The sequence below is a fragment of the Lampetra planeri genome, chromosome 2 (assembly GCF_965212315.1).
Source record: "Lampetra planeri chromosome 2, kcLamPlan1.2.h2, whole genome shotgun sequence".
Lineage (NCBI taxonomy): Eukaryota > Metazoa > Chordata > Hyperoartia > Petromyzontiformes > Petromyzontidae > Lampetra > Lampetra planeri.
This window is the reverse complement of record NC_136108.1, coordinates 18,416,451-18,434,485: the sequence shown is the minus strand read 5'-3', so window position 1 is coordinate 18,434,485 and position 18,035 is coordinate 18,416,451. Positions and strand designations below refer to the sequence as shown.

Genomic DNA, 18,035 nt, shown 5'->3' with positions numbered 1-18,035 from the left:
ATGTTTGTACGATGAATTTGAACACACAATTGCACCTGCTGCCTTTTAAGAGTGCAAGCCTATGCAGATGACTGCAACGCTATAGGCTTACACGTTTTCAGGGCAGGACTTTGGAACCTGGTCATGTGAGACGACACAAAGGAAATACAATTACCATATTTTGTGTGTGTACGATGTATGTAGCAGGGAGCGGTAGTGCAATGGTTAAGGCGCTGCGCCACGAATGCTGCAAGCCAAGATCAAGTCCCACTCATGGCCAACACCAGTGAAGATTATCTGAACCGGTCCTGGGCCTCCCCTAGGTCGCTCGGCCTCAAATGAGTAACGTGTGTGGTGTGTAAACACATCGCCACAGGACAGACAAAGGCGATCGGGCGTGATGCTGGCCACCCACTGCTCGTGCCGGCCTCAATAGGTGCTAGATGCGAACAGCACTTTCCCCCAAAGCCTGTTAATGCTATACGGGGAATCTTTGTCTTCGAATGTATGTGCCTGCACGCATCTAGTGAGAACACAGCCAGCTGCTAGAATGAGTATATGCTAGGGGCTTATTATTGCGCCTGCCATGCATGAACTGCGCAGAAGCATCTGTGTGTTAAATCTGCAACAACTGCATTAATCACAACACGCTCACAATCGCCCGGCTGCAAAGTCAGGACGTTTAGACTACAAACCTCACATCTATAAATGTATTTTAAAATGACCTCAGTGAATTGCATCGAGCTAGCCACCGCTGTTGTACAGTTTATGTTGTTATGCAGGGCCACACGCGGATGGCAATTACAAGTAGATTCCAGCATACGAGCAGCGGTAATGGTAGATATTCCCAGAAAATTGTGGCATCGCAGCAATGCTGTTTTACACAAGGTAAATATGGATATTCATGTAAGTTAGCAAAAGTACAGTAAATACAAGTATACAAGAGCCCTTCGAGTTGCATTGTACTTAATTGTACAGTCGTTAGAAACTTCATTCAATAAACGAACACGATTAATAATAGAGTTGAGCATGGAACATTGAGTAGATAATAAGACACCACTGGTCTCTCCACGTAAAAGATTTAAGTATTTTTTTGAAGCCAACCCATCAAGCCACCCAACCTTCTGGGAGCGCATCATTTCCGCAGCATCGATTCAGTACAAGCAAAACTGTGGACTGGTGTCGACACAGTGCATCATCAAGCGGTCAGGCTTGATGGTGAACTGCCAAATGTCACACGCAACAAGCACCAAATCTCTGTAAGATACGAGTCCGAGTTCATTGAGATCAGCCGATTGCGATCCCGCGTATGTAATTGGGAATGCCATTTTGCACTTAAATAAACGAACGCCGTTTAACCAACTCTCATTCCGTGCTTTAAAAAAAACGATGAGTGGGGGTGAAGAAGCGGAGGGACATTGAGACAGGGGCGAAGGGGGGCAGCACAGAGGGGTAGGGGAGTGCGGCATTGGGGGTGGAGGGGAAGGAGTGTTGGGTTAGTGAAGCGAGGACTGAGCAGCACACGGCGTAGGAGAGAGCACAGTGCAGACATACAATGGCAGTGTGGGGGAGACAGCAGTGGTGGAGGAGATTGAGAGCAGCAACGCAATGCACCATGTGAGTGTGCACATTTGTGTGTCCCCTAGGTCGACCCAGCCTCAAATGAGTACCTGGTGCGATGTGTAAACAACGCCACTGGGGTCACAAAGGCAGTAGGGCGTGGTGCTGGACACCTCCACCCCCTCATGTGCTGTGCCGGCCTTTCTTCACAAGTGCTCTTGCACCAAACGTGTTTTATGGGGTTTATTTGTCTTGCGCGTGTGTGTGTGCACTGCACTATGAACCCCAATCACGTGGTGGGTTCGATTCCTGGCAATGGAAAGCAGTGACAAGTGGCGTCTGTATACACCGGCCTCGACTCGCCCCCGAGGGAATCTGCTGTGTAATGCGAACATCGGCACTGGGGAAACCAGCAGTGACGACGCTGTCGACACCAGTCCCTTTATGTGCCGTAATATATCCTATTCGTCCTAAAATCAATACTGATCTTTCAAGCCATTGACAGTTTTTTTTGCCAGGAATCCCAATCTCGTGCTATTCTTGGTGCGTTTGCCAAAGCGGTGCTCGGCAAGTGTCCTGATGATATTGCCAGCCACCCAAGGTGTTGGTCCCCAGATTTTCCTTTCCAGCTACTTTTCCTTCCATATTCATTCTTGTGGCAAACTGATCATAATTGATTTACTTGTTGATTTTTTTTTTTTATACAAACGCACATTTTGTAATTGACAGAGATAAATTGAGAAAGATGCAGTTGGTTCAACAGAATTGTAGTCAAATATGGAGCCAAATACAGATACATGTTTGTGTGGAGAACCGCAGTGCGCGAAATGTTAACTGCCTCGCCTGGTATACAGGAGGTCGTGGGTTCGATCCCCAATCTGACGTCTGCATATTTGAAGTTTGCATGTTTCTCCTGTGGTCAAGTGGATTTTTGTCCAGGTCCTCTGGTTTTTCCCTCCACATTTCGAAACATGCGTTTAAGAGTATTTGGCTGCAATACATTTCCACGTGATAAGCCACTTCGTTGAGGTACCTTTTGTGGCCAAATCGCTTCTGAAAAAGAGCTATATAGCTCAGTGGGCCTTGCCTGGTTAAATAAAAAAAATAGTTTCAATATTTTGTAGGCAGATCCTTCATCAACATCCGTGCTCTTGTTCGAGTCCAGGCTCAAGACTTTCCCTTTTTCCTCTGCCTATGACCGAATTCCTCCCTCTAAAATAAATATGCACACCGTGTCTGTAGAGTATCTTGAGATGTGGTCTAATTTAGAGAATGTATAAATCCTAAATGCATTTGTACCACGGATAAGGGTCACTTAACTATCTCCATGAGCGTTTAAGGTTTCATGAATATTCATCGAAATTGTTTTTATTTCTTAATGCTTGCATATATATAAATACATTTTTTTTCATTTTGGGATGGGGGGAAAAACCAAGGTTGGATCAGATGTCCCAATGTTCAATTAAGAAATCCTAATTTGGAATTGTAGGCTCATCTACAGTTCACGTAGTAAATAAATTATATACAATTATTCTTGTTAAACTATTTTCTTCCTGGAAGACCACAGGGGTGATTAACATAAACAGCTCCAACTTTTCCAGTCAACTTCGAAGAAAAGTAAATGCTGTAGAATTTAACAACAAAAAGCTAGTTATTCTAGTTTGTTACTTAATAATAAAAAGATAGACAATTCAATGTGATCACAGGATTAATGGCAAACCATGAGAGTTTAGAAAACTTAGAATCGTGTGACTGCAGTATATCACTTGCTTAATTAGAATGATCTTGAGTTATAATTTGCATTAAGGATGACACGCATTGCTGTAAAATAAAAAATGGATTAGCTAACTATCATAACAAAAGTTAAGCGGTCAACCTCACGGCTACAATTGTATCGAAACATGTTTAATTTACTCGTGTTGAGCAGCATTGCCGAGTTGATGCCATTCATACGTCCACTTAAATGTGGCATTTAGACATTGCAAATGTATATTTGTCCAGACGTCATACACGCTATATGCCTAGATGTTATAACTAGAATTCTGCTGTGCATTACAGTTATATTGTTGATATAAATGTCGATCGACTGTAAACATGTACATTTAAAAATTTTATTTAAAGCTTTCGTGACTGCAGGGATTCATATTCTTGGTTCTTTCGGTAAAGTCACGTAAAAGGGAAATAATAAAATACAAATATATTATTTCCCTTCTACGTGACTTTACCGAAAGAACCAATAATATGTACATTTTAACCAAACACTAAAACAGTTACCCTTAATTTCAACCTCTCGTGATGGTCACTCTTTCCTCTGCTATGATAAGCCTCAAAGCCCTTCACCTCTAACTGTAATTCAGCTTTCATTCCAAACGTAAAAGTTACCAAATCCCCATTACTCATGGTCAAATCCTTATTCTTCAATGCATTGCATACTCTCATCCTCGTGAAATTACCCTTGTCCATAACGTATTTGTTGTGCATTTTACTTATGTACGTGCTCTCTTCTCAACCGTGATCACCCTACATATATAGCATGACCATGGTTTTGGAAACAAGGAATTTCCGTGACTGGCTCAAAGCTTGCCAAAGACGAGTGGCTGCCTCTTTTGCTGGTTTTAAAAAGCGGATAGTTTTCCTTGACCCATTTTCTTTCCCTTCGTTTGTCATGCAGCACGTTGAGATACATGTGTATTCAGACGCTCTGTAAATCCAAAGTCTAGTGTTGCGATGGATGACTTGCTCAGAATAGATGTGCTTTAATAGCACATGCATCATGCACCCCAGCAAATTACCTGCTAGCATAAATCACTGCAAGCGGACACGGTGAGTGGCTAGAGGAAACAAGCCTGGAAAGACGGTCAATTTGCGGAGCTCAAATTTCAGGTGTATTATGTTCCACCAGGTAAGAACTCAGGAGATCAGGATATAGCCGAATTTGGGACACCCAAAATGATAAAAGCAAAAAAATGAAAAGTATAGCAAATGAAGCACATAGATAACACTGCTAACACAACGATATCAAATGAGAAAATCCAAATATATCACACAAAAGACAAACCAATGTTAAATAATAAATTCCCTGTAGCGCAAAGTCAGCTCAGCAGATTATTGTTAGACTGATCACAGCACAATTACAAATTAATTTACATAACCATTGAAAAGATTTAGGGTGATTAGAGTAACTAATATTCAAACAGACAAGGGTAGATATCAAATGTAATTGCAAGTGAAGTTATCGCAAAATTATTTTGCAATGCCAAGTACTGTAGGAAAACAGGAAAAGGTACACACAAACGATCAGACACACACGTATTACTGGTAGGAACCCTCCTGGTTACACCAGCCCACAGGGGATCATTGTGTCCGTCCGTCGTGCAGGGAGGGGCTGGGTGGGGAAGGAGGGGCTGGGTGGGGAGGAGAGGGTGGGGAGGGGCTGGGTGGGGAGAGGAGGGTGGAGGGGGTTGGTGCGGAGGGGCTGGGTGGGGAGGGTGGGGCTATAGTCAACGTTTAACCTACTCACGCCGGCTTGTGCCCGCCCTCACAGTCGGGCATATTTGCGGAATACACCACGCCGCCATTGACCCAACGTTCCTACCAGCTCCCTCCGCAGGAATGTGAGATGCACGAGCTTACAACCTCTCATGCGCATTCCTAACGCAGACACTAATTGTGTCGGTATACGGCATAACGTCTTAACGTCACTATTTCCCGGATAGAGCAAGTACCCGATTGGCTCCATTACGGATGGGATTCTACACAGGAGGTCGCCAGTGACCCCTGCGTTTACGGCTATGCTCCCCAGATGTACCCAGGAAATCTGATATGCCGTGTAAGCCGAGGAAAAAAATACTTATTTTCCCAGTTTAATCATTTCTGGCCATCCTGTGGAAGTGTGCAACATTAGGATAATTATTCTAAAAGTAATCACACTGCACAATAAGAAATATATGCTTTGTGAGCCATTAAAATATTCAAGACAAGTAAGGCAATTGATAACATTATTTGCATGTTTACACGTAGATTAATTATCTAACAAGCATAACCTACTTTGATACAGATTGAATCTTGAATAATTTACCCCTAAAAAGGGACCTATGTTGCACATTTCCCACTACAATACAGTATATGGGTTCACATTCACAACTCTTCACTTTTAATGCAACATTTCAATTACTGAGCATTTGCCATCCAATGGCAAATCTGGTCTGTATCAACCAGCTGGTATTATGGTGGATTCTAGCATGCCATGGTGGCAAGATATTAATTACATCGCCTGATATACAAGAGGTCGTGGGTTTGCTCCCATCCCTCACACCTGTATATTTGGAGTTGGCATGTTCTCGCCGTGTTCGCTTGGATTTTTCTGTGTACTCCAGTTTTTCCCTCCACGTTTCTAATCAACATGCGATTATAGTATTTGGCTGCAATATATTTCCACGTGATGAGCCACTTTGTTGAGCTATCATTTGTGGCGAGGTCGCTTCTGAAAAAAAAGCTGTGTATATATAAGGTCAGTGGGCCTTACCTAGTAAGAAAAACACCCAGAATCTCCATTAAAACATATTTACACCTAAGCGTGGACCCGTCATTTTAATTGGCAATTCGTCCAAAGCCCCATGGGCCCTCCCCCTTCTTGCCTGCATGTCATGAGGAATCATATTCGATTGTAAGAATCAAAATTGCATTTCCAGAACAGGAATCCTAAGAAATTTCGAACTCTAATCAAGACAACATGACTTGTCGATCCAGGCACAAACACATCAGCAAATAACTATCAACAATTGGTATTCTTTTCATGTGATACTGCATTGGCAGTGGTGCCATTCAGAAGTGCCATTGCTAAAGATATCACCTATAATATATTTTTTATTCCTTGACAAACACGTTGAGTTTTATCATGTATTTAACAAACATTAAAGGATACACAACCACACGTTTTAAACCTCAAAGATAAGTAAGCAATATCAAGGCTCAACAAACAGCAGATGCAATCAATGGCATTGAGGTTCTTATTTTGAAACCTATACAGTATGAAGAAATGATTATAGCGCAGAAAAGAAGCCTTCATTTTAAGAAGGGTACTTTCAGTAAGGATTCTACAGCCACAACTTTAGATTACAACAGCATTAGCCCTCATACAGCAAAGGCTTTAAGTGAATTCCTCCTCCTCTTGTATGTCATGTGCTCACCAAACCCCAGGTCAACGATTCGACTTCACATGAAAAGCAATAAATCACAACAATAATGTCATCATTCAGGAAAGTCTTGCAAAGCCTCAAGACTGTTTCAAAGGATAGTCCTTCTTAGACACACGTGACCAGTTCATTTGTAACATTTACATATTTGCCATTAGGCGGCAACTGGACTGGCTGTTGAATGCTCAACAATTAATAGAGATATGGCTAAAATCCAACTGCTGTACCGATATCTCCAAGCCACCCAGTCGACTGAGGTTAATTGTCACAGAGTGCATGTCGAGCTCTGAATAATCCTCCAAAGTGTTGGATTACAGATATGTGCCACCGTACTTTATATACACAGTACTCTCGATTATCTGTGTGCGGTTTATCCAGATTGACATAAATAACTCATGGATTTTTTTAAAGCCCAAATTAATCATCTAAAAACAGTTATAGACTGTTATTATTGGAAATGTTTATTAAAAGTCACGTGCTTAAACCGAACAAATATGTGCTCCGGTTAATCCGAAATCCACATGATTGCCTCTACAGTACAGTAGTTGCCTATCTTTACAACAGTGGGTAGAATTTGATTGATTTTGATTGGAGTGGATTTTATATCCACTCGTTGCGTGGAGTCTTCCGCGCGGGAGCAATAAAGTGTTATTACTGAGCACACGCATCGATCAGTCGATCATTAGGATTAGTATTAAATCGAAATAGTAACAATTAAAATCGTCCGTTGTGCTTTATTTTGAGTGATTTATCCGATTCTTTATTTTGTGAGTTTTAATTTATGCCTATATTAGTGTTTTTTGACACAGAGATCCGCAGAAAACGGATATTTTTGGATTATCCGCGGGCGTCCTCCCTGTCATTAGCGCGGATAATCGAGAGTGCACTGGAAATCACTTTCTCCATCGCAAGCTCAGCATGGAAATTATGGACACATTTTATCTCCATTCCAAAGTGCACCTGTGCAACTTCATGAAATGCAGCAAGAAACATTTGGCAAGCCACAGGTATCACGGTTGTCATGTACATTGCAGACATCACAATGTGATATTGGTGCAATGCTGTAATAACCTCGTTCATAATAACAAAGCATTTTAACAATAACGAGTGTGTATTTATTGTGTAACCCTTTGAAGACTAATGCATTCACCCATTGGGAATCACATGTAACAACTCACTAAGGGGTGAGCCTATAGCTAGTGTAAACTATTTAAACTGACAGAAAACGTTGTGAATGCCAAACATCCTATTATTTTATGATAATGCAACAACGCATCAGAGGAACCGACTAAGATTCCAAAATGTGCACAGACGTGTACCTATGACGTATAATTTGTTGTATCATTTATTGAATGTCAGAGGCATACAAAACGAACGAGCAATATCGCTCAAAGTTCACACTGGTGTTTATGCCAATCAATTTCGGATCCAAAACCACATTGGGGAAACTCTTTTTCCAGCATGAATTTTTAATCGGCTTGCACTTTGCTTGCAAACGAACTTATATCACTGTGGCCTTTGTTTGTATCGATTTCCTCACCACAGTCACCTGCAGGAAGTGAAGTACTCTGTGGGAGACTGGGTTTAGGACAAAAGGATGTTGGGAGTTCACATTAATATGGTAGCAAATCAGAATTCAAGAGGCTATTAGCATGCAAGGCAGACATTGCAAATAAGAGAAATTGTGGCCTGCAATTTATAAATAAAAATTCAACAGTGGCGACATGAAGGCACATTCAATCTTCATATACTGTTCAATATAGACATGTGGCAAATACACTCACCTCTGCTGAACGCATATATCAGCAGTTCATGAGTGTTGTGGTTAAGAGATGTAATTGGCAAAACTAAGCCTGTTTCGTGCCATAGTTTTGACTCGCAGGTAGCTCTTTATACTTTTCATAATACGGTTCCACACACAGACCCCTTTGTCAATCCACTGCTGGATTATAGTCCCACCCCCCGCCCCCCCACCATGCTTTTCAGTTATGGGGTTGTCTAACGTAACGCCGCCCCACGAGCTTGAAGCCATTAAAACCAAGCCACATTTTCACAGCAGTGAAACCCCATTCGTCCGTGGTGACATGGGGAGAGGGTTTCATGGCCCCTGTAATCCGCGATGCACTGCGATATTAATCAAGACATTTGTACGAAAAAAATTTGTTTTTTTTCACAGGTTTTATGTATTTTTCGCCATGGGACTCCTCCACAGTATACTGCCTCGGCCGAATGTTGAGGTTACTCAACGGCTCCACAAAGATTTTTAAAAAAATCGACAAAACTCACAGGTTTTAGGAAATTTGCACAGGTGGATTATGTACGGGGCAAGTGAGTTGTGGTAAATAGCAGAGGCACCTCGAACTTTAGGGTTTGCGGATTATTGAAGGATGTAATTTTGAAATTGTACCATATCGCCATTGAGTAACCCCAACATTCGGCCGAGGCATGAAAAAAATTATAAAATGGAAATCTGCCATGAGCACTGACGCTGCGCGAGTAAGTCAATGCATATGCTCCACTATCACAGACAGATTATTAAATTCCAGCCAAATTACGTTTTGTCAAGGCAACGTACACAAGACAATGTGCAAATGTGACGGTACAAATTCTACTACTGTGCTAACAACACAGAATAATCAATTGAATCGCGGCCCATTTTAAATACACTGAGAACACGAGCCAAAGACCACAGATGCACATTCATTATCTATGCCACGAACAAAGACGGCATGCAGACATTGTCTTGCAGCTAAGTAAACGGCTCCTTTGAGAGGGATCGCCCTTCTGACACGGGTTCCTGAACCACTCTATTCAGTTGTTGAACAATGCCGCAGCAAGGCATGCGCATGACACCACTACAGTCAAATAATTGGCAATTCAATTAAAGAATTTGACCTGGAATGCCAACCGAATTAAATGTCAAGGTAGCCCGTACCGAAATCCGATGTATGGTATGTGAAGTGGGGTAGTAGTGGTCAAACCATACACTTGCTTGTGAAGAGCCCACATCACCATTTGAGACAACTGCTTATTGCATTACTTATATTGTTGTCAGCTTAACCACCCACCAGAGTCAATCCGTAAATCAGCACTCTATTTCCCAAAAACGCTGCATACTGAAAACAAATTTCCACAGCAAAATTAAAGCAACGTGCGTTTGTTTAATTCCAACAAACAGCGTCACACGACAAGGTGAGACGCACGCTTACGTTATTTATGCTGCAGCTTAACGACATCTGATCATAAGGGACCCTAACGAGGAATCAATCTCCTGCTCATGAACATCAATTTAGGAAATCAGTCTGTGCAGTACTAAACAACGTGATATGTAACGGCCAAAGCTTAAAACAACACCTCATTGATGGCCCCAAAGCCTTCGTGTTATGGCATCATAAATAGGGGGTTGTTTGCATTTACACGCGTAAACTAGGAACACATAAAAGCATAACAGTGAAAAAATATAAACTATATGTTCAAGTATGACCACAAATGCACAACAACACACAACAACAACAAATCATTACTTATCCAGGAAAGCCACACTGAAATCAAAGACTCAATTTCAGGAGGCTCCTGCATTGGGTTTTAATTTTCAGCCAAATTACGTTTTTTTTGTACATGTAGAACGAACCCACATGTGCAGATGTGTATTCCCGCAGTAATCATTGTTTCTCTGCATGTTCTACATATCGTGGGGGGGGGGGAGATCCATGACGCGATAATTTAAAACGTTACTTCAGCGACGAGTTTTAAGATGCAACAGAGGTCGCAACCGGGTACCCAATACCCGTACCCGTACGGCTACCCGTACCCGGCCGGGTACGGGTAGCCGTTTGCGACCCTGGTGCGGCCGGGTACGGGTAAGGAATCAAAACCCGTTTGCGACCTCTGAGATGCAATGATCAGCCCCGGACGCTACCCTTTGTAATTGTGGCGTCCAAGTGCCGCTTGGCAGGAAACGGTGCAGCTAGGGTAGTAACGCTGACGCTCATTAAAATAAATCTTCTCCTCTGATATATTTCCGCATGAAGCGCCCATCTTCTCTGGACGGCTCCGTTTCACTAAGTGCACACTCAAGTATAATGGCATTTAGTGGCGTGTGTGTGTGTAAAGTGACTCACTAACAGCACTTGCCCCAATAGTCTGTTCAGGCTATACGGGGGATCTTTGTATTTGTCTTTGTCTAAACCGACTCATGGTTTTATTCACTTGCCTGACACAAATCATTAATGATGCTTGCCTCTAACCAATAAATATATCAATAAATCCAACCCCGAGCCAACAACGGTAGTGGATACCGCGTGTTTTTATCCTAACCAAACATATATGACGAAGGTTAATAGCTCATTTCATGCGAATACAAACATTTACCGCTAAATATAAACACATTAAAGGAGGATTTTCAAAGCAAATATCTTTAAATATAACCTTGTTAAGATGGGTTTGGTGAACCATGCTCGTCACGCACAGCAGGACCTATTTATCTTGAAGATTTATGCAAGCATCAGAGACAGTGTCTTTACCCCATTCTTGCTGACATCAGCATCCGGGTTGGGAGAGTAAAGTGAAATGAATAATTACATCAATCCGGACAGCAAGATACTTACTTTAAATCATCAGTTCTACTTTAATCACACACACACATCAACAGTGCATATCATATATACATTTATCACCTGTGAATACGTTGTACGTAGGGACACATGGTACAAAAAGGGGCTATTAAGAGGCTTTAAAAATGCGTTGCAAGACAAATTTGTATAATCGATTAGAGTGTGTGCCTTTACAGAGCTTAACGTGTCGTGACATTCATTCATGGCCTTGCCTCCTACTTACCTTTGTAACCCAATTCCAGCTACCTGTGCTCCCTTCCACCCACTATCTCCTTCTGCAGGTCTCTGGGTTCATCTCTGTGTAATGGGAGGTGGTGGGGGAGCCCTCTGATGTCACCCCCCCACCCCCAGTCTGAACCAATCTTCTTTGCCGTCTGTGCTCAAAGGCTCTCACTAAATTTCAATGCAAAGTGAACACCTACAGTGAACCTCTTCTTCCCATTCCACATGTTTGATTTAGTTTGGACCTTCCCTAAACTGATGTTTTAAAAACAGTCATCGTGTTTTAGCCGTTATTGAATCTACATTAAATTCTTACTATTTTTTTATCATACTTCCTCTCCACAACCGTGTGAATTAGACTTTAAAATATGAGCAGATGCCTCTACATTGGTGTTCTCTAAGGCGAATGCTAATTTGTGTGATGCTGTATGTCATATTTATATAAAACACACACACACTGCGCATATAAACAATGACAGTAATTGCATTCGTACAGATGACAACCAATGGGTTAGTCTTACTTTGGAAAGCTAAGCAGTGTATATACACACACACCAGTGTCTCCCCACTACTGACTTGATCATAGGGAGGGTAACGCATCCCTATTGGCGATTGAGACAATGGTGAATAAGTCTACATTTGAAAAGTCGAGGAGGGGGGGGGCTAATCTCTCCTTTGGGCAATCCATTGACGTTTGTATTTGTAAACACAGCATATATAGGCGCAGCTCTTCCATTTCCTCATCAGACATATACACATAGGTAGGGGTGTATGACATTACGGATTGGCTGGCGACGGGCAGCCCAGAGACAGCGAGATGGGAAGCGGTGGTAATGTGCACAACCTCACTAACACTTAGCCCAACAGCTGCCCACCCCCCCCCCTACTCGGCTAAATGCCCTTCCCCCTCTCTCTCACTCCCACACGTGAAAAGGCAATCAGAGCCCTTTTAAATTCCCCAGCTTTTTGTTTTGTCCTCCTGATGACACCGATGACACAACATGGCAAGCCTGGTGTCGAGGCGATGACGATTCGATGGCATGGGCTGGGGGTGGTGGAGGAGGAAAGCCTTTTGTGTAAGCGCCCAATTTCCACCCACACTCATTCCGCCGCACCACAGCTCATCACGGTGGCTTTTGGAAGGCATTGAAGCTCCAAACGGCACCACGGCCAATGCCACTGCTGATCCAACCGATGCCACATCAGACCCACAATCGCCCAGTTCCTGTTAAGGTTGCTGCGATATGGCAATACGGTACAATAACCTTACACACAATAACCTTACCGTCCCCGTTTTGAAAATCATCATGAAATGGAGATTATGGTCGCTGGTTTAAATTTGTCCTTTAAATATTTCATTTGCCGACAAAAAAGAATGTATTTTTGACGTAACGGTGGTTAAAGTTAACGACAAAAATTCGAATTATGACATTGCTATTATCTGGTAAATTGGCGCTTTGTAAAATTTCGGGGGGGGGGGGGGGGTAACCGATACTTCGATTCTAAAACGTCACCATTTTATGAAAGCTTGTGCATTATTTTTTATTAGCGTCAGTAAATAAAAAATGCTTGCGTTGAGCGAAATGCGGTTGAATAACGGCGAGGTCATCTTTAGTCACATGTGAAGAACATCGAAGGACAACAAGAATATAGAGTGTGAAATACAGTTAAAGGTACGGTAAACTGATATTGCAATAATCACCATACCGTGACATTTAGTAGCACATAATGAAAAATGATATGGCTGCAACCAGAGTTTCTTGACCACATCCTGTCGCAGTTGGCTACTCATACATTATTCCACCATTTGGCTTCAAATATTCCCCATTGGTTGCCAAACTCTGGATTACCAGTGCAATGCTTGTCTCAGTAGCGTGTCTCTTCTCAATGCCGTCTCCTCCTTTTGTTTGGATATGTATAGATATGTATTGAGTGGCAACTGCACGACCTTGTTTAATTTGTAAATGCAGCCGATGGCTTCCAGGCTCAACGATGTTCCACTGTTTGTTGTTGCTATGCACTGCAGTCATATTTCAACGATGCTATTACCTCTTCCATTTGTGGAAAAGGTAATTACAACTGCAGTGGCCAGTTCAGATACGATTTACGGTGGTCCATTGCTTTCTCCATGCTGTGCATAGGACCTACCCACCACAACTAAATATTCTTGATTACATCGAAAACACTTTCTTACCATGATCCTTTCCAAACATCCAAGATGCTTAACCTTTTTGTGCCATAAAATTCCCAACATCCTCTGCATGCACATTTAACCAACGACCGGACGTTTAACGCTAGTTGATTTGCAATTGTATGTATTCATACGTAATGAATCTTACAGCCCACGTATGCAAATGTGATTTTGTTGTCATGGAGTTTCATATCGAGAATGATAATATGCGTGGAGGTGTTGTTGCTGATGAATCGTGGTAAAGGATGGAGAATGCCATTGATTTATTTGGCGAGGGACAAACACGTAAAGAGACATGGAATTTGTGAGAGACAGTTACACGGTGGGATGCTTGGATACTTGATTTTATGGATGGATGGGAGAGAGTTGCATTAATGTATTAGCTCAGAAGGAAGATTTTGCAAGGAATGGAGTTGACATGTATGACTTAGGGTTTAATGAATGAGGCGGCAGACTTATGGATGGATACATGTGTCGCTGACAGAGAATGGAAGAATGGATGCAAGTATGTGTTTGGGGATATGTATACTTAGAATGGGTGGCTTTTGTCACGACGGGTTCAGGATGGATGTACATTGATGGCTAAGATCAGTGGCAGGTGATATCTGAACTGACCCTGCCTGCTTTCCCACCACCACCACACCCTTCATTAGTATGGTTAAGTAGATTCAAGCAACCCCCATTGCTGACACGGCATGGAGGTGGCTTTAATCCAGCTGTGGATTTAAATATGCATGGATAGATTGAAAAAGGGTGTTATGTAGGGTCGACATGGTTTATGGACGGAATAGAATAAATATTGACATGTTAAAGGATGGTGGAGGGGTGGATGGTTGGATAAATGTACTTTTGGAATTATGATAATGGGTGAATGAAAAAGGTACGAGAGGGATGGAATTTTTTAAGGAGCGGAGGGTTGGATTGGTTTAGGGATTTAAAGAGAGATGGCTTTGTTTAGGGATGTGTGATAGACCCATAGACCACCTTCAATCAGACGATGGCTGTTTTTGTGCCCATAATAATAAGAGTGGCTTTAGGAATAGCCCAGCAATGATGGATCAGATTAATGAGAAATGTAGAGTTTGGTCATGCGTAGTGCTTGAGGGATCGCTGAAAAATGTGGAGATAGTTACAGAAAAGCCTGTGTTTAATGATAGAGGAATTGAATGATGTATGTATCGACCAACAAACGGCTGTCTGGGTTTTGTGTACATAGAGTGACTGTACTGGATATATAGGTATAGGCTACTTGAGGTATTGAAGTATTTATAATGATAGCAGAATTGGCTGTGTTATCGATTTTAGTGATTGTGTCATGACTTGGTGCATGGATAGAGTGATAAGAGGAAAGGGTGGATTTCGCAAAGAATGAAAGTACTTGATGAATAGATAAATGCCTGTTTTCATGGCTGTATAAAAATTGGTCAAAATATGTTGTGGTTACGAGGACTGGATTTAAGGAGATAAGGAAGGTTGCATGATGTTTATGAGCCAGAGAGAATGGTAGAAGGGTTGATGATGGAGTTTATGGACTTGGTAATATGGTAGTGAGATAGCTGTTGAGTACATGTGCAGTGTGACAAGAGGGGATGGACTGATTCCAGTATGGATTTTGACAGTACAGTACTTGTGGGATTGGATGAATGCATTGGAACAACGAGATGTAGGAGCGGGGGGGTAAGGATGGTCTAAGGTTTGAATTAATCATAAGAGGGGTGAACAGATATAAGTACGACAGATAAATGTACGGATTTTGGTCTAGATCCAAGTTTTATTCATGGGATTTAATTAATGTAAAGGGATAGTCGGGTTTAAGGCGCGAAATAGGGAATAGGGGTAGTTGCAATGAGCGTTAGGAGGCATTTCGTGATAGTGGCATTGATGGTTTTCAATACAAACGTAGCGATGCAAATGGGTTCATCATTTCAGCAGTGAATTGGGGACGGACGGTTGAGAGACATTTGCTCAGATCTGTCACCCGCTGAGTGGCTGGCTGTGTGAATGATATCTCGATTGACAGATATCGATAGGTACGGATGGAGTTAGTGCTCAAGGAAAGTATTCGATGGACGTTGGGACGTATGTGGTGGGTTTAAGGGGGAACGATCATGGCTGGCTTTGAGTATTCGGTGGCTCGCGCGAGGTGGAGCGTCGTGATGAGGATGATGATGCCCATGGACGGATGGATTTCCCATCGCATGCCAAGTACTCGAGTGCGAGAGGGAGCGAGGTGATGGACGATTTCACGGGAGCCACGAGAAGGAATGGAGGTGGAGGGGTGGGTGGGTTAGGGGTTGAAATCTCCGATGAGTGAACAGAGAGAGCCCAGGGCTCGTCCTGCCAAAGCCACGCACAGGCACGGGTTAAGGCTCCTAATGGCAGAGGCAAACAAAGGCACCCAGCGGCACACACTCCAACCCCCCCCCCCTCAAGCACAGCAGCACCCTCCCGTAGCGCCCACCATCACCACCACCATCACCACCATCACCGCCACTAAACCCCCGTCTCCCTCTCTCTCGCCACCACCACCCCACGAAATACCGTGGGACCCGGGCCGGAGTCGAACCAGACACGCGGCCGCTCACCTGCTGAGTCGAGCTACGCTGCAGTCGGTGAGGACGAGGAGATGGAGGAGGAGGAAGGGACCCACCGAGATGGCTCGGGGAGGCGATGCGCCGAGGCGAAGGGCGACTCTCTAATGGACGTAACCGGGAGCCTCGTGCCTCCCTGTCCGCTCTGCCGTACCGACGATGTCTCCCTCGTGTGTGTGTGTGGGTCCGTGTGTGTGTGTGTCCGCCTGCCTATGACTCTCCACTGTGTGTGTGTCTCTCCCCCCGCCTTCCCTCGTGCTCGTGCGGACAGTTTACGTCATCCCCTCCAAGCCCCCACCCCACCCACCCACCACGGCGTGACGTCACGCAGTGCCGTGGTGACATGACGTCATACCATCACCACCACCAGCACGCCGTTGTGGGGGTGGGGGAGAGGGAGCATGCAGGGAGGGGCCCTGCCCAGTCAACATGCCAACGTTGACCCAACGTTGGTGTCAACGTTCCATGTTTGCACGCTTTAAATCGACACCGATAACTCATTTATTTGTGTTTTAGTCCGTGTGGCATGTGTAGACCGGAGTTGCAAGTGTATTTTGTTTAACCAGGTGAGGAACACACGATGCCAGGATCGTCTTTAGGGGCCGTCCATAAATGACGTCACGCGATTTTGGACGATTTTTTACCCCCCCCCCCCCTTGTCACACGGCGTCACATAAAGTCAGACCCCCCTCAAATATGACGTCACAAAGCTCTGCCCCCCCCCCTCCCCAAGAAAAAAAATGCTTCAAATCGCTTTAAACTATTGTCATTGTATTGCGTATTTAATGTGGCGCTGAACTCTGATGTTGTAGGAGAAAACATTTATTAAAAAGTCTATTTAATTAAGTAGAACGTGTTGTTTATATTTATTTAAAGTTGTGCATTTTCATGTGACGTCACATTTCTCAACCCCCCCATCGTCACACATCGTCACAAATGTCTGACCCCCCCCCTCCTCCCAGGTGCGTGACGTCATTTATGGACGGCCCCTAATTTACAAGAATAACCTGGGTCATCAATGTCACAAAAACAAAACGAAGAAAGAGTATAGCTATGAAGCAATTATATTGGTACTGGTAGGAACCTCCTGGTTACACCAGCCCACAGGGGATTATTGTGTCCGTCCGTCGTACATCCAAAAATGTGAGGGGTGGGGCTGGGTGGGGAGGGTGGGGCTGGGTGGGGAGGGTGGGGCTGGGTGGGGTGGGGCTGGGTGGGGAGGGAGGGGCTGGGTGGGGAGGGGCTGGGTGGGGAGGGGCTGGGTGGGGAGGGGCTGGGTGGGGAGGGTGGGGCTGGGTGGGGAGGGGCTGGTCACCCCGTGGTGCCCTTATAAAACTCAACGTTTAACCTACTCACGCCGGCTTGTGCCCGCCCTCACAGTCGGCCATATTTGCGGAATACACCACGCCGCCGTTGACCCTGGCCATTGACCGAGCAACCCAACGTTCCTACCAGCTCCCTCCGCAGGAATGTGTTAAAAAGAAGAAAAACTCGTATTTTACCCAGGAAAGCCTCACTGGGTCTTAAGATTCTTATTCAGCAGGGTCCTGTCAGACTTTCGCAATCGGGTGTACCCTGTGGCGTCACTTTGGTTGGTGTCACCCAGTGCGGTGACTCGTGGTGTCACCCCTCATGGACCTCCGCCTGTACCAGACCGTACAGAATCCTTTAGTAATGTTTTTGT

General features: G+C 43.9%; 1 protein-coding gene across 1 annotated transcript in view; it reads right to left on the bottom strand.

Annotated features, from left to right (window-relative positions):
* LOC144729309 (ubiquitin-conjugating enzyme E2 E1-like) overlaps positions 1 to 16,584 on the bottom strand; it is a 61,161-nt gene extending 44,577 nt beyond the window's left edge. Inside the window, exon 1 of the mRNA XM_078609475.1 lies at positions 16,346 to 16,584. The gene's annotated coding sequence lies outside the window, so the exon portion shown is untranslated. The remainder of the gene's footprint in view (positions 1 to 16,345) is intronic.
* Between the last annotated feature and the right edge of the window lie 1,451 nt (positions 16,585 to 18,035).